The 20,407-nt window shown below is 46.5% G+C and overlaps 1 pseudogene; it reads right to left on the bottom strand.

Moving 5' to 3' along the window:
* Positions 1-1,297: 1,297 nt before the first annotated feature.
* LOC114510681 lies at positions 1,298-19,293 on the bottom strand (annotated as a pseudogene).
* Positions 19,294-20,407: the final 1,114 nt, after the last annotated feature.

Below are 20,407 nucleotides of genomic sequence, written 5' to 3' on the forward strand. Positions count from 1 at the left end.
CTCCTCTTGCCCTGCTCTGAGAGGGTTGAAGTACCCCCATACAGGTCAGTGGGTTCCACTAAGGGTCTGGAAATGAGGTGCCAAGGGAGAGTCCACCTGTTCTCTCTCCAGCCCTCTTGGCTGCTCCCCCTCCATAGTTCAGCTATTTTCCCTGTATTACAAGCCAGACCTGGACACCAAATTCGGCAAACTGGCACCAAGCAAACGACTCAGGGGCCTAGCCTTTTGGTGGAAAATCCCACAGATTCTATGTGGCAGTGGGAACAGTGGCACCCTCAATGGGAATTTCCAAATCCTCACAGTTTCCTTGATACCAAGGCTTCTGTTTGCTAAGCTGAGCCCCCACACTGGATGGACCTGCTCCCCCACACATCTGTCTCCCTGTGCTGTTTCATCTGTACAAGGTTAACTGTCCCAGTTAGTGGGACAAGTAGAGAGGGTGGGACCAGGAAGAGGTGCCACTTTTTCAAGTTCCCCAGAAAGTCAGAAATGGACATGCCCCTGTGGGTCCTGGGGAGGCAGCTCCCCCTTACTCAGGTGGGGAAAGATCCTCAGAGCTCACCTCCCTGGGCAGCGGAGTCCACACACACTCTGCCCTCTATCCTAGGGTCCTGCCTGTGGCATTTGCCTCTGGGGAGCAGTGCTGCTCTGGTTCTGAGATGGAGACACCTGAAGGCAGTGGGCTGGGACTCCATCCTGTGACTCCAGTCCACTCTCACTTGCCTCTTCCTGTCATGGTCTGGCAAGGCCATCTCACCCCCTTGCTCAGCCCTGTGTGAGCCTACAGGGTCAAGATGTCCCAGGTGTGGGAGATGCCCAGCTGCTTCTGCCTCTCACAGGATGACCCTTCTCTGTGGAGCCACCTAGCCCTCCCATTATGCCTTAGACTTTCCAGGGGACAGAGCCCACAGTGGTCCTTCGAGCTCAGAGAGGACATGGCAGGTGAGGCCCACCCAAGACCAGGATCTCTGGGGCCAGAAACTAGATGACATCTTGACCCCAGTGGGGCACTGGCAGCTTCTACTATTGGAACCCACCCATAGGCCATAAGCCCGGGTTGGGTAGCAGAGGGCAGAGGCTACCTTCTGCTGACATGAGCCAGGCTGCTCCTCTGTTCAGCTGGGCCCCTAACATCTCCCTCCACCATGACTACCTTACCTGTCACCTGCCTCCCTTACCCCTGCACAGGCCTAACTGGGCTGGGGTAATAGGCAAACCATCAAAGACCCTGGAGCCCCATGGTTCCCATGAAATCTCTCCCTGCTGACACCCAGAGCCCCGAAACTCTAGCCTCACCTTAAATATCTGAGGGGCATAAGATGCTCAGAGAGACTCAATCTCCATGGCTGGTCTGTGTCTGTGGACAAGGAGCCCCTGTGCTCCCCTCACCCCACCCTTCACATGGGGGCTCCCCTGCCAACAAATACCCCAATCACCTGTCTGGTGCCTCAATCCATGGATTGGACAAGAATGGGACTCACCTGATACCAGGAGCTGCAGGGGCTCACTGGCTGGTGACCACACCTGGGGGTTGCTCCCGTAGTAACCATAGCACCTGAAAGTCCCACTCTGTCTGGGGATCATGGGGCCCACAGGGAACAGGGCCTGGAAATGCCCACTTGGGTCTTGCTGTGACTGCAGGCTCCAAGAAAGCCTGTTTTCTGCTTCCTTACTCAGAACAAACTTGCCAAATCCCTCATATGAGTGACATTTGAGAGTCACATTCTCTCCTGAGGTCACAACAGGGCTGGGCTGTGCTGAGAGGCTAGGTTTGCTGTAGATGCCTAGGAGAGAAGGAGGTAGCATGTTAAATGGGGCTCATGGCTCCCTCACAACCCCCAGGGCTGGGCTGTGTGGGGGAGACCCCCTGAGAGTGTTCTTTCTGAGAGAAGAGTCTGAGGCTGGGATCTCTGAGTGTCCTCTCACCTGTCACCACCAGCTCCAGGGGGTCACTGTGCTCTGACCAGACACCTTGGCTGAGATAGGAACACTGATATCTCCCTGCAGTGTGATCTGTGATCTCTGTGATGGGGAACTTGGCCTTGTTCCCTCGATCCAGTGGCTTTTCTCTTTTCCAGGGTGCTGGGCCTCGCTCTTTATCCAGACAGAACTCCTGAGCCTGCAGGGTCCCCTGACACCAGATAGTCACAGGGCTTCTCCAGGGAATCACAGTGCCTGGCTCAGCCCAGAGGGTGGGTTTGGGGAGGGTCTCTGGAAGGAATCAGAGGCTGAGTCAGAAGATGTCTTACCCCCAATGCCAAGCTCTCAAACCCCAACATCTCAGATGTCCTTCATCTGTCATCCCAGAAGTGCTGCTCTTCATTTCCAACTTCCCAATGAGTGGCCCCTGATCTCCAGTGGGGAATGACATCTGGGACCCCTGGTGACAGACTCACCTGCCTGCACAGGTGTCCTCAGGCCCATGCTCAGCCCTGCAAGAGAGTTCCTGTGAGAGATTTGCCCTGAGTCCTAACTAGAACCCTCCTCCCCCAGAGCCTTCCAAGTCCTCGGGTCCTGACAGAGTAGGGCTTCCCCTGCCTGCTCACTACTCACCAAGGCAGACCAGGACCATGAGGCTGGGGGTCATGGTGTCTCCTCTGTGACCCAGCTATGCAGAAGGTAGAGACCAAGGAGTCCTCAGTGTAGAGATTCACAGGGTGTGGTGACTGGGAGGTTGACTATCCCTGTCATGAGGTTGTCACACCAGCAGCCCATCAGGAACAATGACAGTGTCTCTCCCAACAGTCCAAACATCAATTTCTTGATGAGGGAAGTTATAGACGAGGAGCTTCCTAAAACGCCCCTCACAGGTCATGTGGACTAGGGCACAGCCTTCCAGCTCAGAGCCTCCACTATGGAGTCCATTCACCCTCTGCCCATCTTTCAGCACCTCTTTCTGTGTTCTCCCCATGGACAGTGGTTACCCAGGCACGGGAGACACTTCAGGAAGACAGGGGTCCCTGTGTCTGCAGAGGTCAGCTCAGCAGAGACTTGATCCCCTCCTCACTGTGCAATTAGGCAAGTGTCATGGTGACATTGAGCATAGACAGACACAAGGAAGTGAGAGAATGTTGCAAGCCCCTTCCCCTGGCCCCAGAGTGTGATTTTCTTTCGGTCCCAGCCACCCTCACTGACTTCTCATTTTTTCTTAGCAACAGTGTCCACCCACCTTCCTGAGGACAAGCCTCTGAGTGACCCCTGCCCCCTCAGTGCCCCTTATTTCCTGGTTCAAGTCTCCTCCTCATGCTGTGGTCCTGTCTTCAAGCTTCAGGAAACATTGATTGGGACTGGGCTCTGATTTTTACTCTTAACAAATATTATTGGAATACCCATAACTGAATGCCTGAGTGATCCTTGTGCTAATGTCCTATCTCTGAGCCTCAGTTTCCTCATCTGAATCGTGTTGTTACAAACCCAGTCCCCAAAGTGGCTGTGCATCAGTGGTACTGGTTCATGGTAAGGAAACTTCCACTTCCAGACGAGATGAAAATGTCAATGAGATGGGACATGAGAGGATCAAGGTGTCCAGCATCAAGGGCAGGATTGTAGCAACCACTTGAGACCTTGTTTGCTCTGAACACCAAGCCCAGCTACTCACAACAGCTCTAACGTATTGGAGGCACAGACACGTGCAGGAAAGAGAAATGAAAGTTTCCCAAATGGAGAGGGAACCACAGTGGAGAACAGGCACTGAAACTGAGTGGCCCCAAGTGACCAGCACCATTATGAGTCATGAGGGATGAGATCTCCCTAAGTAGACAGAGAGGGACTCCAGATCCTTAAGGGAAGGGGAGCAGAGAGCAGGTGAAGGCTGGAAGTGTAGTCCCCACCCTGGGCTTCTGTGCAGGCTCTGGAATGTATCTGCCCACTCGTCCAGCTTCATGGTAAGTAATGAGCAGTCTGTCCTGTGTGTCCTGAAACAGACTGAATCCAGCATGTCAGTCATGGGTGTCTGTCCCGAGTGTGTGTGTGAGGCTCCCATTGGACCAGCCCTGGTGGGCAGAATGCTGAGCAGGTGCTGAGTCTGAGAGAGTGGTCAGCACAGAGCAGGGGCAGCCACCACAATCCCTGCTCTGCCTGACTCCTGGGTCAGCCCTGGAGAACCTGTGGGAGATCAGGTGTGTGAAGGGAGAGATTCCTACAAGAGTGGACAGTGGAGAATTCCTAATGGCGAAAGACAGTACTATGGATGCTCTCTACTGATACTGGGGACTGTCACATGCAATGGAAGAGAGTCAGCAAGAAAGCAAGAAAGCAATTTAAGATGATTGCATGTAATACCTGAAAAAGAAAGGGAGGATTCCATTTTTGAGGCAATAATATCAATTGCTTTATGCAGGTGAATATAATGAGTTAGAAACCTTAGAGATGAGAAAACCCAATAGATGGACACATGAAAATAATTCTTCCCAGCAAGGATGAGACACAGCTGAAGGGCCATTTATGACAGTGGAGTACAATATACGGGAATTTCCAGAATGCAGCAGAGGGAGACCAGAAATGGGGACTGAAGGTACTTGGAGACTAGAGTGAGGAGGGTGGACATCATATGTATGGTGTCAGAAAGACAGAAGTGAGTGTGACATTTGGTAACAGGTGAAGAGATAAATAATCAAACATTTTACTGAGATGATGAAAGACCAATCTAGTGTTAGGGAGCAGGTATATAAAAATGAAATCTGTATCTTCACTTTTGTAAAAATTGCTGCTCAAGTACACTTTTCTGACTTTTACCCTCATCCCAGCCCACCTTCCCCACACCTCCCTACCTCCCTCCTGTTTCCAAACCCCCTTGTTTTTGTCCACATGTCCTTTATACTTTTTCCTGCAAACCCTTCCCCTTTTCCCCCAAAATTCCCTCCCCTCACCCCTCTGGTCACTGTCAGCCTATTCTCTATTTCAGTGTCTGACTATATTTTGCCTGTTTGTTTGTTTTGTTGATTAGCTTCCTGTTAAAGGTGAGATCATATGGGGTTTGTCTTTCACTGCTTGGCTTACTTTGCTTAGCGTAATGTCTTCCAGTTTCATCCATGCTGTTGCAAAGGGTAGGAGTTCCTTCTCTTTTTTCTGCTCCATAGAATTCCATTGTGCAAATGTACCGTAGTTTTTTGATCCATTCATTTACTGATGGGCACCTAGGCTGCTTCCAGCACTTGGATATTGTAAATTGTGCTGCTATGAACATTGGGGTGCATAGGTTTTTTGAATTGCTGTTTTTGGGTTCTTAGCATATAATCCTAGCAGTGGAATTGCTGGGTGAAAAGGCAGATCCATTTTTAGTTTTCTGAGAAAAATTCCATGCCGTTTTCTGTAGTAGTTGTACTAGTCTGTAATCCCACCAACAGTGCACTAGTGTTCCCTTTCCTCCACAACCTCTCCAACACTTGCTGTTTCTTCCTTTGTTTATGATGGCCATTCTGACTGGTGTGAAGTGGTATCTCATTGTGGTATTAATTTGCATCTCTCTGATAGCTAGGGATACTGAGCATCTTTTCATGTGTCTCTGGACTCTCCATGTGTCCTCCTTGGAGAAGTGTCTGTTCAAGTCCTTTGCCCATTTTTTTTTAATTGGGTTGCTTGTCTTAGACTGGAGTCATCTGAGTTCTTTATATATTTTGGAGATTAAACCCTTGTCTGAGGTATCATTGGCAAATATGTTTTCCCATACAGTTGGTTCTCTTTTTATTTTAATACTGTTTTCTTTAGCCATGCAGAAGCTTTTTATTTTAAACGATACCTTTTTTTAATTAATTTATTTTTTAGAGAGGGAAGGGAGGGAGATAGAGAGAGAGAGAGAGAGAGAGAGAGAGAGGGAAACATCAATGTGCGGTTGCTGGGGGTTATGGCCTGCAACCCAGGAATGTACCCTGGCTGGGAACCGAACCTGGGACACTTTGGTTCCCAGCCTGTGCTCAATCCACTGAGCTACACCAGCCAGGGCTAGAAGCTTTTTATTTTGATGAGATTGCATTTGTTTATTCTTCCCTTTATGTCCCTTGCTCTAGGGGACATATAAGTGAAAATGTTGCTGGGTGAAATACCTGAGATTTTCCTGCCTATGTTCTCCTCTAGGACTTTAATAGTGTCACAGTGTATATTTAAGTCTTTTATCCACCTTGAATTTATTTTTGTGTATGGTGTAAGTTGGTGCTCGAGTTTCATTTTTTGCACATAGCTGTCCAGCTCTCCCAACACCATTTGTTGAAAAGGCTATGTTTACTCCATTTTATGTTCCTGCCTCCTTTGTCAAATATTAATTGACCATAGAGACTTGGGTTTATTTCTGGGCTCTCTGTTCTGTTCCATTGGTCCATGTGCCTGTTTTTATGCCAGTACCAGGCTGTTTTGATTACAATGGCCTTGTAATACCGTTTGGTATCAGGTATTGTGATCCCTCCTACATTGCTCTTCTTTCTCAAAATTGCAGCAGCTATTCGGGGTCGTTTATGGTTCCATATAAATTTTTGAAGTGTTTGTTCTATGTCTGTGAAGTATGCCATTGGTACTTTAATAGGTATTGCACTGAATCTTTAAATTGCTTTGGGTAGTATGGACATTTTGATGATGTTAATTCTTCTGATCCATGAACACAGTATATGTCTCCATTTGTTTGTGTCTTCCTTGATTTCTTTCTTCAGTGTTGTGTAGTTTTCTGAGTACAGGTCTTTTACCTACTTAGTTAGGATTATTCCTAGGTATTTTATTTTTCTTATTGCTATATAAAATGGGATTTCTTTCTTGATTTCTGCTTCTGCTGTTTTATTGTTGGTGTACAAAAATGCCTTTGATTTCTTGATACTGACTTTGTATCCTGCTGTCTTGCCAAATTCATTTATTAGGTCAAGCAGTTTTTTGGCAGAGTCTGTAGGATTTTCTAGGTACACTATCATGTCATCTGCAAACATGACAGTTTTGTTTCCTCCTTTCCGATTTGGATGCCTTTTTTTTAATTTACTTGTCTAATCTCTGTGACTAAAACTTCCAATACTATGTTGAACAGAAGTAGTGAAAGTGGACAACCTTGTCTTGTTCCTGATCTTAGTGGAAAAGATTTTAGTTTTTGCCCATTGAGTATCATGTTAGCTGTAGGTCTCTCATATATGGTCTCTATTATGTTGAGGAATGCTCCCTCTATTCCCACTTTGCTGAGAGTTTTTATCATATATGGGTGCTGTACTTATCAAATGCTTTTTCTGCATCTATTGATATGATCATGTGATTTTTGTCTTTGTTTTTGTTTATGTGATATATTACATTCATTGATTTGTGAATATTGTACTATTCTTGCATCCCTGAGATTAATCCCACTTGGTCATGGTGTATGATCTTTTTAATGTATTGTTGGATGTGGTTTCCTAATATTTTGTTGAGGATTTTAGAATCTATATTCATCAGCTATATTGGCCTGAAGTTGTCTTTCTTTGTTGTGTCTTTATCTGGTTTTGGGATTAGGACAATGCTGGCTTCATAAAAACAGTTTGGGAGTCTTCCATTATTTTGGAGTTTTGGGAATAGTCTGTGGAGGATAGGGGTTAGTTGTTCCTTAAATGCTTTATAGAATTCTCCTGTGAAACCATCTAGTGCAGAGCTTCTGTGTGTCAGGAGTATTTTGATTACTGCTTCAATTTTATCGGCTGTTATTGGTCTGTTCAGTCTTTTTGCTGATTCTTTACTGAGTTTTAGAAGATTACATTTTCCGAGAAATTTGTCCATTTCACCTAGGTTTTCAAATTTCTTGGCATATAGATCTTCATAGTAATTTCTTACAATCCTTCGTATTTCTGTGGTATCAGTTATAATCCCTCCTCTTTCATTTCTGATTGTGTTTATTTAGGTCTTCTCTTTTGTTTTTTCTTGATGAGCCTGCTTAAAGGCTTGTCAATTTTGTTTATCTTTTCAAAGAACCAGCTCCTGGATTCATTGATCCTTAGAATTGTGCTTTTAGTCTCTATGTCATTTAACTGTGCTCTGATGTTGGTTATTTCCTTCCTTCTACTTGCTCTGGGCTGTCTTTGTTGTTGTTCCTCGAGATCTTGTAGGCATAGGGTTAGGTTGTTTGTTTGAAATGCTTATATCTTTTTTAGGTAGGCCTGTATCACTATCTACTTCCCTCTCAAGACTGCCTTTTCTGTGTCTCATAAGTGCTGGGTTGTTGCGAGTTCATTTTTGTTTGTTTCCAGAAACATTTTGATTTCTTTCCTAATTTCATTCTTGATCCATTCATTGTTTAATAACATGCTATTCAATCTCCATGATTTTGAGTGTTTGGGGGTTTTTTCCTTGGGATTGATTTCCAGTTTTAGTCCCTTACAGTTGGAGAAAATGCTTTGTATTATTTCAATTTTCTTGAATTTGTTGAGGCTTGTTTTGTGTCCTATCATGTGATCTATCTTTGAAAATGTTCCATGTGCATTTGAAAGGAATGTGTATTTAGCTTCTTTGGGATGAAGGGCTCTCTCTATATATATATCAGTTAAGTTCATTTCATCTGGGCCATTGTTCAATGCCACAATATCTTGTTGATATTTTGTTTGGAAGATCTGTCCATTTTTGACAGTGGGGTATTAAAATCCCCCAGTATAATTGTGTTGCTGTCAATATTTGTCTTGAAGTTCTCTAAGATTTTCCTTTATGTATATGGGTGCTCCTATGTTGGGCGCATATATATTTACAATGTTTATTTCTTCTTGGTGGATTCTTCCCTTGAGTATTATGAAGTGAACTTCTGGGTCTCACTTTATGGCCCTTTTTTTTAAAGTTTATTTTGTCTGATATAAGTATTGCTACCCCAGCTTTATTCTCCTGTCTGTTTGCTTGGAAAATTTGTTCCCAGCCCTTCACTTTCAGTCTGTGTGGTCATTTGTCCTGAGGTTAGTCTCTTGTGGGCAGCATACGTGTGGGTCATACTTTCTTATCCATTCAGCTATTCTATGTCTTTTGATTGGGGCATTTAATTCATTTACATTTAAGGTTATTATTGATAGGTACTTATTCATTGCCATTTTCATATCTGTGTTTCTCTCTCACTTTCCCCTCCCTCCCTCCCTCCCTCCCTCTCTCTCTCTCTCTCTCTCTCTCTCTCTCTCTCTCTCTCTCTCTCTCTCCCTCTCTCTCCCTCTCTCTCCCTCTCTCTCTCTCTCTCTCTCCTTTCTTTTCCTTCCTTTTCTTTAAAGCAGCCCGTTTAGCATCTGTTGCAGAGCTGCTTTGGAAGATGTGTACTATTTTAGACTTCTTTTTTCTGGGAAGCTCCTTATTTGGCCTTCTATCTTGATTGAGAGCCTTGCTGGGTAAAGTAGCCTTGGTTGCAGACCTCTGGTTCTCATTACTTGGAGCATTTCATGCCATTCTCTTCTGGCTTGAAGCGTTTCCATTGAGAAGTCAGCTGCTAACCTTATCGGGGCTCCCTTGTATATTACTTCTTGTTTCTCTCTTGTGCCTTTGAGATTCTGTCTTTGTCTTGGAATTGTGCTATTTTAATTATGATGTGTCTTGAAGTGGGTCTCTTTAGGTTCCTCTTGATTGGGACTCTGTGTTTCCTAGATTTGTGTGACTTTTTGTCTCATCAAACTAGGGAAGTTTCTCTTATCATTACTTTTTCAAATGGGTTTTCTATCCCTTGCTCTCCTTCTTCTCCTTCTGGTATCCCTAGCGTACAAATATTTAATACATTTCATATTGTCCTGCATTTCTCCTAATCCATGTTCATTCTTTCTGAGCCTCTTTTCGTTTTCTTGCTCTTTCTGGGTGTTTTTTTCTACTTTGTCCTCCAGCTCACTGATCCAATCTTCCGCTTCATCGATCCTACTTTTGATTCCTTCTACTGTGTTCTTCAGTTCAAAAACTGTGTTCTTCATTTCCTCTTGGCCCTTGTTGATAGTTTATATTTCCTTTCTCATGTTCATATAGTTTGCAGTGAGTTCATTGTAGTTCCCGTGTAGTTTCTGGTGAACTACACTGTGAGCTCATTGAGCTTCCTGATAACCATTGCTTTGAACTCAATATCTGATAGTTGAGTTTCCTCTATTTCATTTAGCATTCTTTCTGAGGCTTCCTCCTTTCCTTTCATTTGGGGATTGTTTCTTTGTCTTCCCATTGTTAGTGAGACTCTTCTTGTTAGCCTCATCTTCTTAAATTGATCTGCTCTGGCTCCCTGGGTTTATTCTGTGAACTTCCCTGGTGGAATACCTGTGGGACTCACTGGTGTTGTCTCCTTGATCTCTTGAGCTCACTGGTCTTGGGCTGTCATTTAAGTTGGCTCTGTGTTTGTCTTTGGGTTTTGATTATTGTTGGGTCCTTCTTTGGTGGTTCCTTCCCACCAGCTGGTTACATGAGAGTCACTCTGTCCACCACCTCTTGTATTTTGTTGTGCTGGTGTGGGTAGGTTGTGATGAAGCTGGTTTTTCCGTGTGTACAAGGTTTTGAGGATTCTCTCTTGCTCTTGTTCAGTTTTTTTTTTTTTTCTGGGTAATTTCTCCACTATTTAGTTGTATTTCCAGATAGGTCCTGGTTTGAGGTTAGTGTGGCTTCCACTCCCTCCTTCACCTTCTTCTGTTGTTATCTGTTGATGGTTCCTTTGTTGTTGGGTTTCCTTTTCCAGTGGGTGTCCTGGTGTTCACAGTTTCTACCTACTCTTTTTTTGTGATCAGTTGGAGGGGAAGGCAAAATGGTTTAAGACAGCAAGAGTATTCTATGATATTTACAGTAGCAACTGGTAGAGAAGAGATAGGAGATCTTTTGGTTATCCAAAGTGTTAACTGTGGTATTCCACCCAACTAGCCACTTTTTAGAAAGGATGGAAAGAAGATAAGGATCTTGTCAGGGAGGGAAGATTCTGAGTTGGATCTAGAAAGCAGTGAGGTTGTGGGAGGTCAGATTCTGAGGTAAGGTGAGAGTAAAGGATAGTAAATAGGTGTAGTGTGTGAGAGAATAGAGTTAACCACTACAGTAATAGAGTTCAGAAAACCGTGACGTGGGCTAAGATCTGGGAAGGGTGTTGTGTAGCATTTACAATTGTATAGAACAGCTATTATTTACAATAATATTATAGCAACAACCATATGACAGAATCTAGGTTTTCTAGATAACCAGAATAGGAAGTATAGGACCTAGAGTAGTGTGCTAATGGAACACAATTGAAGGACAGTAAATTGACAATACACTATGAAAGAGAGAAGAAGGGAAATCTGTCAAACGATACAATTTAACCAGCCAAGCAGAGAGGACTCAACAGAAAGAAGAGGAATACAAAAATACTATTAAAATAAAAGATGTAAGAATAATGAAAAATAATAATACAAATATGCAATAACTTGCAGGTTCTCTGTAATAACAAAGTGAAATTTTTCTCACTGTCTCAGCTTTTGGGATGCCCCCTCTTGGGTCCAACTCTGGTCTTTTCACAGTTCCAGGTTTTTTTGTCTCAATTGTAAATACTTAAAAAAATTAAAAAGTAAGAATATTAAAAAACAGGAAGGAAGGAAGAAGAGATAAAATTGGAAAGAAAGGAAGAAGGAATAAAACAAGAAAGAGTCAGAGAGAAGAAAAAGGAATTGAAGATAAGAAAAAGTAATAAATATTAAAAAATAATGAATTACTTTAAAAAAAACAGCCTCTTGCTGGTTTCAAACTGGCCAAACCACTTTTGCTGGTCTTGCTGGCTGCACCAGGCTGAGGGGCAATTGGTTTCACTTTTCTTTCTTCCATATCCACAGTCAGTCACCCTCCCCAGGACTATCCCGGTGCCTCTCCCAGGGGCTTTGGGTGTGGGATGCAGGCCTTCCCCAGAGCACACTCTCCCGGGGTTTCAGGCATGCTCACTCAGCTAGGCTGCCTCCAGTCTCTCAAGTTTGGGTGCACACCCTTTCTGGGGCTATGGCGGGCACAGAGCTTTCTATGCCACCTCGGGGGCACTGCCTGGCTGGGTGGGGAGGAGGCCTGAGTGGCTGCTGCAACAGAATTCCCCAAACAGTGTCTCTTTTTTCACTTTTTCTTTTTGAGAAATTCTTCCTACTCAAGCCTGCTTCTCCACACAGAGGTCTGGCCTCTCACATAGCCCAATTCTCCAGCAAGACTAGGGACTATTAGAATCAGGGCCCATCCAGGCCCAACTCCAACTCTCCTCAGCCAGTGTCCACAGACTTCATGGGTGCTCACAGCCTCTGTGTGTTTGCCACTTAGTCCTTATTCCCCTCTCTGTGACTTCAAGCAACCAGGTCTCTCCTGGTGCTACTCAAGCCTTGTTTGGCCAGGGAGGGAGCCATTGACCCAGCTCTCTCCCAAGAACCCTGTGGTAGACCCGGCAGGCACCAGGCCTGGGGCTGCAGCCACCCTTGTTCCTGCACTGGTCCCAGGGACCTTACTGTCCTGAAGCACTTTCCTTATCATCTGGTTTTTCAATGTCTGCTACACTCTTTGGTCTCCTATCTTCATATATGCTGGGGCACTGTTGCCTGTTTGCTCTGTTCCTCAGTAGATTGGACATGTTTTTCTCCCATGTGTTAAGGGCAAGTGGAATGCGCTCCCTTCTACCTTGCCACCATTATTCCTCCTATCTGTGTCCTCACTTATTGTGCTTAATAAAGATAATGAAGGTCAAATAAAAACACAACAACATATTCTACACCGACTTTTATGCATCAGAAATGGTTAATTCTATGCCCTGGCTGGGTCACTCAGTGGGTTAGAGCATCATCCCAACATGCAAGGTTGTGGGCTTGGTCCCAAGTCAGGGCACACACAGCAAGCAACCAATGGATACATCAGTAAGTGGATCAGCAATCAATGTTTTTTTTCTCTCTCTCTCTGCCCTACCTCTCAAATCAATCAATAAAAAATATTTTTAAATGATTAATATTATTTTAATGTGAATTTCAACTCAAAAGAAGATCACGGAGGGCTGGCCTGGAGTCCTAAAAAGTCCTAAAATTACTTCCTAGATGCAATGCACATCACCATAGTGACAAGTTCCCTGGTACCAGACTTCCTCACAGCAAAGAGGACACCAGAAGACAGGGGGCACACCTTCCAGGAGCAGAGTGCTAGTGAAGATTGTTCACTGAGACCCATTAGCTTTAAAGGACAAGGTGAAGGTGTCAGCTGGGCCAGTACCTAAGTGGGAACCTGTGTCTCCTCCTAACCCCAGCCCGTGAGGCTGTGTCCCTAGAACAGAGAACAGATTTCCCGGGAAAGAGCCTTACCACAGGAAAAGTTTTTCTCTCTGAGGAGCTGATTCACAAACTTGAGTTGAAATAAGAAAGTTTTTCCTATTTCCTTGGTAAAGCAAATGAGACTGAAATGAGGCATTTCAAGAGCAGTACATTTTAAAATATTTTCATCTTTTCACACTCGGTGAAAAGAATAAAATTCAGTGATGTATTTGTGGTTGAAGAACAAAGACACCAAACTGGAAAAAGTGAGATGCAACAGTGAGGGAAAGTGGGAAAAAAATTAAAAAATAAATTGTCAATGTCTATATTGTGATCCAGCCACTTATATAATATTTGATGTCAACTGTATTGAGAAATAAAACTTATTTGGAAAAGAAGGAAATGAGTTCATATGCCACATGAATGTATCTGAAGGACAAGGGAAAAAAAAGATCACAGAGCAAAAAAAAAAAAAATCCACACACACTTTTTTCAAACACATCGGAATTATAGCTAAACTAAGGAAAACCATCATTCAGAACTTCCTGCTTTCTAGGTGAACAGAAGTCCCACAACTAAGAGTGTAAAGAAGAAGCCACATCGAGACTCAGAGTCACAAAATGGGATGGGCTGGTCCCTCATCCACGTGTGGCAGACAGAAGTCAGGAGGGAGAGCTCTGCTGCAAAGGTCCCACCTGAGGAGCCAGAAGTCCCAGCCCCACACAGAGCACCCAAGCCCAGGGTCCCAGAGCTGAGGAAATAAATCCTCATAACTTCTGGCTGTGAAAACCAGTGGGGATTGTGGCTGAGAGAGACTAGGACTTCTGGAGTCCCAGGCAGTGCCCACCCCACCCAACTTGCAATCTCTCCCAAACTGTTTCCAGTGCGCTTTCCACCAAATGGCCTCTCTTGCCTCATGTTTCAGACTTTTCTGAAATCTCTCCAATCAATACCACCCAAACCCTAACAGTATCCTTGTGAATGATGGCCATGTACATATTTTCTCTAAGGCAGGTACTGAAAGGTAGAGCTGTGTGACTCTAACTGGGAAAGTGTAATGTATCCACTTGGTTGGTGCCTATAATTTGCCCTCCTACAAGTGATGCATTAGAATGCTATTGGCTCACTATCCTCTCCCTAAAGGGGTAGTAGGATTTTTCTCTTGGCTTCTCCTCTGGATGCATTGGGACTGTGCCCTTGTACTTCTGTGGAAAATCAGTTACAACACTGGTAGAAATCATCATTACATATAAAAGGACAAGCAGCTTAGGTGCACTCTGGGACTGTCAGACTGGTGTGACTGGTGTCCCACACTGGCTTGTACTGTCTGTGAAAGTCAGATTGTGTGTCACTTCTGAACTCTGCATCAAGACCTCACAGGGGCACCTCCAAGTTGGCCACCAGGGGAACACAAATACCAAAACATGGGAAAACACCAAGAACGAGTGTTTTATTAAGAGGAATTCATTCAGGTGACATTGGGTAATGAAATGATATATAAGTTTCAATGTACAATTCTCTAACACATCATCTGTATCCTGCACTGTGTGTTTAACAATGGGTTCTACCCAGGCAGTCCCTTCAAACGAACACATCTTGATTTCCCCCAGGCTGGTGTGGATCCATTGGTTGGAGCATGATCCCATAACCAAAACTTTGTCCTATCCAATCCTGGTCAATACACATACCTAGATTGCAAGTTCAATCCCCTGTCCAGGCACCTATGGGAGGCAACCAACCAATGTTCATTTCTCACATCAGTGTTTCTCTTTGTCTCTTCTACCTCTCCCAAAAAACAATGTAAATGTCCTCAGGTGTGGATAAAGGAAGTCTTGACTCCATCAGCAAAGCCTTGACTCTGTCTGGACTCCATGTGTGGAGGTTCCTGGGGAAAGTCAACAGGGGCCATCTGAGGAAAGGTGAAGACACATGGGATCCAGACAGAGCAGTAGGGCATCCATTTGGATTTATCTCTTGTGGGCTAAATGTTTGTGATGCCAGCTCATGGATGTATTGAAATAGATGGCATGCTGTGCACTGGTTGGATGGGCACTCCATACAAACATCAAGGCAGGTGTAATGAGACATAAAGGAGAATGTGTTTCTGAAAGTGCAGGGAGGTGTGGACGTGACCATGCCATGAGGGATCAACACTAATTCAACTGAAATGGGAAAATGTGGGAATGTGCCACATGACTCAACAGTGGTCAGAAGAAGACAGACTGAATTTAATGGCAAAAGGGTCCATACCTTGTCCCCCTGAATATGACCAAGGACTCCTCCACCTGCAATGAGCTGCAGGCAGTTCATGCAGGATGTCCCAGGTTATCTTCCAGAACCTTCTGGGTACATGACCTCATTTCCAAGGCTCTCCCACTCTTAATGGTTCTCCTTTACCTCTGTATTCAGTTCCTGGTGGCAGCCTGGGCCATTCTCTCCCTGTCTCGCACCTGAAACAGCAGGACCCCAAGGACCACCAGGACCAAGCCAGCCACACCCATGAGGATGAGATTCTCCACTGTGTAGTGTTGGGGGTGGGAGGCTAGGAAATGTGAAGAAAGAGGTCACAGAGGTCACAGCAGAAAAAGTCAACCCCAGTCCTGGATGCCCACCCAGCACACTAGTCTCCCCCTGACAGAGAGGACCCTCTGCACCCAGTCCCACATCTGAGAATTGTACCCACCACTCGTGTTATCTGACTTGTTGTGGGATGGGCTGATGGTGTTGGCTGCTCCTTCAAAACCATAAAGAAGTGGGCGCATGGAGAGTTGATCCCACTCAAGCCAATTGTCCTCAAAACTCTCCTGTTCCTCATGATGTGACTGTTTCCAGCCCCTTCTGGAACCCTCTCTCTGCTATGAGGGTCCTGTCTGCTGTCATGGGTCCTGTCATTCTCCCGGGGAACTCCTGAGTAGAGACTTTGCTGCTGAGGCCCTTTAGGAAATAGATTGGCTTTGCCCCAAGAATTCAGATTTGGTGAGAAATGTGGTCTTTCGTCACAGAACAGAGGACATTCTTGTAATCCCCCTTTCTGTGTGGGAGACTGAACCATCAAGCTCACTCTTCTGGAGCTGAGAATGTATATTTATTCAGCAGCTGAGCACTCAGAGTCCACAGGTTGGTCTCATCTATACACTCAGACATATATGGGGTACTCGAACAATTCTTGAGCTCTGAGTATAGGTAATTTTATGACTAAAACTTCAAAATGCATTTGAAGTTAAAAATAAACCTTTTAAAATATGTTAAAAAAACTCCTTAATATAACAGGTGATATTCATAATAAATGGGTGAATTTAACATAATCTCATGAAAACAAGAGTAGAATTACCTTTTGAGGTCAGAAATGTTTATAACTTAAATTTGTACATGCAGGTGTTGCCTAAGAGTTCTCAGAATGGAACAGGAAGAGAGAAGGGCCCGCAGAACCATGTAGCAGACAGGGCACGCAGAACCATGTAGCAGACAGGAGACCCATGTGTAGGAGGGAGCCCTCAGCTCCTCCTGAACCTGCCAAAGCCCCTCCTCACTCTCAGGTGATCACTGAGTGATGGAGGCTCCAGGTGAGCCCACAGAGCCTGTAGAGCTGAACACTCAGGGGAAGGAAGCTGTTTTCTCTGGGAGAGGGCTCAGTGGCAGGGGGGTGGGGAAGGGGGGACCCCAAGGGCTCAGACTCTGAGATGAAGATGCAGGGGGTGAGTGGGGGAGGGGATCTGTCCTCTCTGCTCAGTCTAATCACCTTTCTCCTCACTTCTCACACATCCCACTCCACCCTCCTGCTCTGTCTCTGCTGAGATTCAGAACAGGTGGCTCAGGGATAAGAGGCCCTGTCTCTTTCCACCTCTCAGGGGCTGGACCTTCTCTGTGGAGCCCCCTGTACTCCTCATTTATTTCTGTCCCTGACTTTCCTAGGGACAGGGCTCTGAGCTGAGTGAGCACAGAGAGGACAGGGCCAGAGGACTTACCTGAGAGCAGGAGCTCCAGGGGCTCACTGGACTGTGACAACAGGTAGGGAATGCTGTGGTGTGAGCTGTAGCACCTGTAGGTCCCCCCCTGGGCTGAGGTCACAGGACCCATGCAGAACTCTGCCTGGTGCTGCTGAGCTTGGGACTGTGATCTAAGGCGCAGGGAGGGATCAGCTGCCCCCTCCTTGGTCAGAAGGAAAGTGTCCCTCGGGCTCTGTCACTGACACAGCAGGGTCACCTTCTCTCCTGAGGCTACTCTGGGGCCTGGCTGCACCAAGAGGGAGGGTCTGTCAGGGAGCCATCCTAGAATGAGGGGAGTTGGTGAGGGGCTGCTGCATCTTTTTCCGACTTGAGAGTCACCAGACCCCTTTCTGGGACCCTTCTCTCTGTCTATTTTCTCCACATCTCCCACTCTCCCCTTCCATTCCCTCTCTCTTTGTCTCTTTCCCTCCCTGGGGATCCCATACCCCTTGTCCTAGCCATCACCACCAGAGACCCCCAGCAGGGCCTGAGCAGACTCTTGGTCCACCATGACTGAACCTGGCGGCTCCTCACCTGCCACCAGGATGTCCAGGGGTTCACTGGAGCCTGACCACTCAGAGGAGAGACTGTGTCCACCATAGCACCTGTATTGGCTCCTGTGGGTACTGTTCACAGTGCCCTGGGGAAGTTGGCCTGAGAGAGCCCAGCCTGGAGCTGCAGGACGGTCCTCTGGGGGAGGTCTTGTTTCCCTTCCTTGGACAGAGCGAATCTATCATAGCTGAGGTCAGAGAGACACTGGATGATCAGGTTCTGTCAAGAGGTCACAATGGGGCCCTCCTGGGTCAGGAGGGAGGGCTTCCCTGAACCACCTGCAGGGAACAGACAGGAGTGACAGGGGCTGCTCCTCCCAAAACTCTCTTCCTAGCCTGGGCTCCAGGCCCCACTCTCTCTCTCTCTCTGTGTCTTTGGCCCAGGAGCCCTTGCGCTCCCCTCACCCCATCAATCACATGGGGCTCTCTTGCCTGCAATGACTCCACTAACCTCTCTGGTTCCTCACTCATGGATGCGACCACTATGGGACTCACCTGAGACCAGGAGCTCCAGGGGCTCACTGGGTGGTGACCACACCTGGGGTTTGCTCCTGAAATAACCACAGCATCATAAAGTCCCACTCTGTGTAGGGGTCATGGGGCCCACAGGGAACAAGGTCTGGAACTCCCAACTGGGGTGTAGCTGTGAGTCCAGGGTCCAGGAGAGCTCGTCTTCTCCTTTCTTAGTCAGAACAAACTTGCCAAATCCCTCATTGAAGTGACATCTGAGAGTCACATTGCCTCCTGAGATCACAACAAGGCTAGGCAGGGCTGAGAGTCTGGGTGTGCTATAGGCTCCTAGGAGAGAAGGAGGCAGCATGTTAAATGGAGTTACATCTCCCTCTCTTACCCCAGGGTTGGGCTGTGGTGGGGAGACCCCCCTGAGAGTATCCTCCTTTCTGAGGGCAGAGCCTGAGGCTGGGACCCCTGAGTGTCTTCTCACCTGTCACCACCAGCTCCAGGGGGTCACTGTCCTCTGACCAGACACCTTGGATGAGATAGGAACAATGATATCTTCCTGCAGTGTGTTCTGTCATCTTTGTGATGGAGAACTTGCTCTTGTTCCCTGGATCCAGTGGCTTCTCTCTTTTCCAAGGTGCTGGGCCTCCCTCTTTTCCAGACGGAACTCCTAGGACTTCAGGATCCCATGACACCAGATAGTCACTGAGCTCCCCCAGGGGATCACACTGGCCTGTCTCAGCTGAGAGGATGGGTTTTGGGGAGGGTCCCTGGAAGGAATCAGAGGCTGAGTCAGAACATTTCCTACCCGCAATGCTCATTTCTAAGCCTCCAACATCTCAGATGTCCTTTATCTGTCATCCCAGAAATGCTGTTCTTCATCCCTAACTTCCCAATGAGGGGCTCCTGGTCTCCAGTGGGGAATGACACCTGGGAGCCCTGGGGACAGACTCACCTGCCTGCACTGGGGTTCTCAGGCCCACACTCAGCCTGCAAGAGGAGGCATTTGCTCTGTGAGACATTTGCCCTGAATCCTGTGCAGATCCCTTCTTCCCAGGACCCTCCTGAGTCCTGGGGTCCTGTCAGAGCAGGGCTTCTCCTCCCCCATCACATCTCACTGAGGCAGATCAGTGCTGTGAGGCTGGGTGTCATGGTGTCTCCTCTCTAAACCCAGCTGTGCAGAAAAAAGAGACCAAGGAGTCCTCAGTGTAGACAGATTCACAGGGTGTGGTCACTGGGGGGTTGGCCATCCCTGTCACAAGGATGTCATATCAGCAGCCCTACAGGAAGAAGGACAGTGTCTCTCTCCAGGAGTCCAGCTACCATTTCCTTGATGAGTGAAGTTATAGACCTGGAGCCTCCTGAGTTGCCCATCACAGGTGTGTTGATATAGGGTATGTTCTTCCAGGCCAGAGCCTACACTACAGAGTTCCTTCAACCCTCTGCCAGCTTTCAGCACCTCCTTGTGGGTTCTCTCCATTGATACTGGTTACCAGGCACTGGAGACACTTCAGGAAGAAGGGGGAACCTGTGCCTGCAGAGCTCAGCTCAGCAGAGACACGGTCTCCTCCTCACTGTGCAGTTCAGGCAAGTGTCACTGTGACAATGAGCACAAAGGACAGACACAGGGAAACAGGAGATGGAAACATTCCCCTTCCCCTAGCCCAGAGTGTGGTTTTCTTCTATCCCAGCCACCGTCACAGACTTCTTGTTTTTTCTGAGCAACTGCGTTCACCCCACATTCCTGAGGACAAGCTTCTGAGTGATGTCTTCCCCCTCAGTGCCTCTTGTTTCCTGGTTCAAGACTCCTCTTTGTGCTGTGGTCCTGCCTTGAAGCTAGAGGGGACATTGATTTTGGTTACTGTCCTTATTTTTACTTATAAAAGATACTTATGTAAATAACCATCAAGCATTGCCCAAGTGATCTGTGTGCTAATATCCTGTCTCTGAGCCTCAGTTTCCTCATTTGAATCCTGTTGTCATAATGCCCAGTCCCCAAAGTGGCTGTGGGTCAGTGGTACTGGTTCATGGTAAGGAAATTTTCCACTTCCAGACTGGATGAGGATGTGAGTGGGCTGGGTCATGAGAGGATCAATGTGTCCAGGGTCAAGACAAGACTGTTGGAGTTGCTCCAGACCATTTCTGCTCTGAACACCAAGCCCAGCTACTCACAACAGCTCTAATGTATTGTAGGCACAGACATGTGCAGGAGAGGGAAATGAAAGTTCCCCAAATGGAGAAGGAACCACAGTGGAGAACAGAGACT

This window comes from Phyllostomus discolor, chromosome 12 (genome assembly GCF_004126475.2).
Source record: "Phyllostomus discolor isolate MPI-MPIP mPhyDis1 chromosome 12, mPhyDis1.pri.v3, whole genome shotgun sequence".
Classification (NCBI taxonomy): Eukaryota; Metazoa; Chordata; class Mammalia; order Chiroptera; family Phyllostomidae; genus Phyllostomus; species Phyllostomus discolor.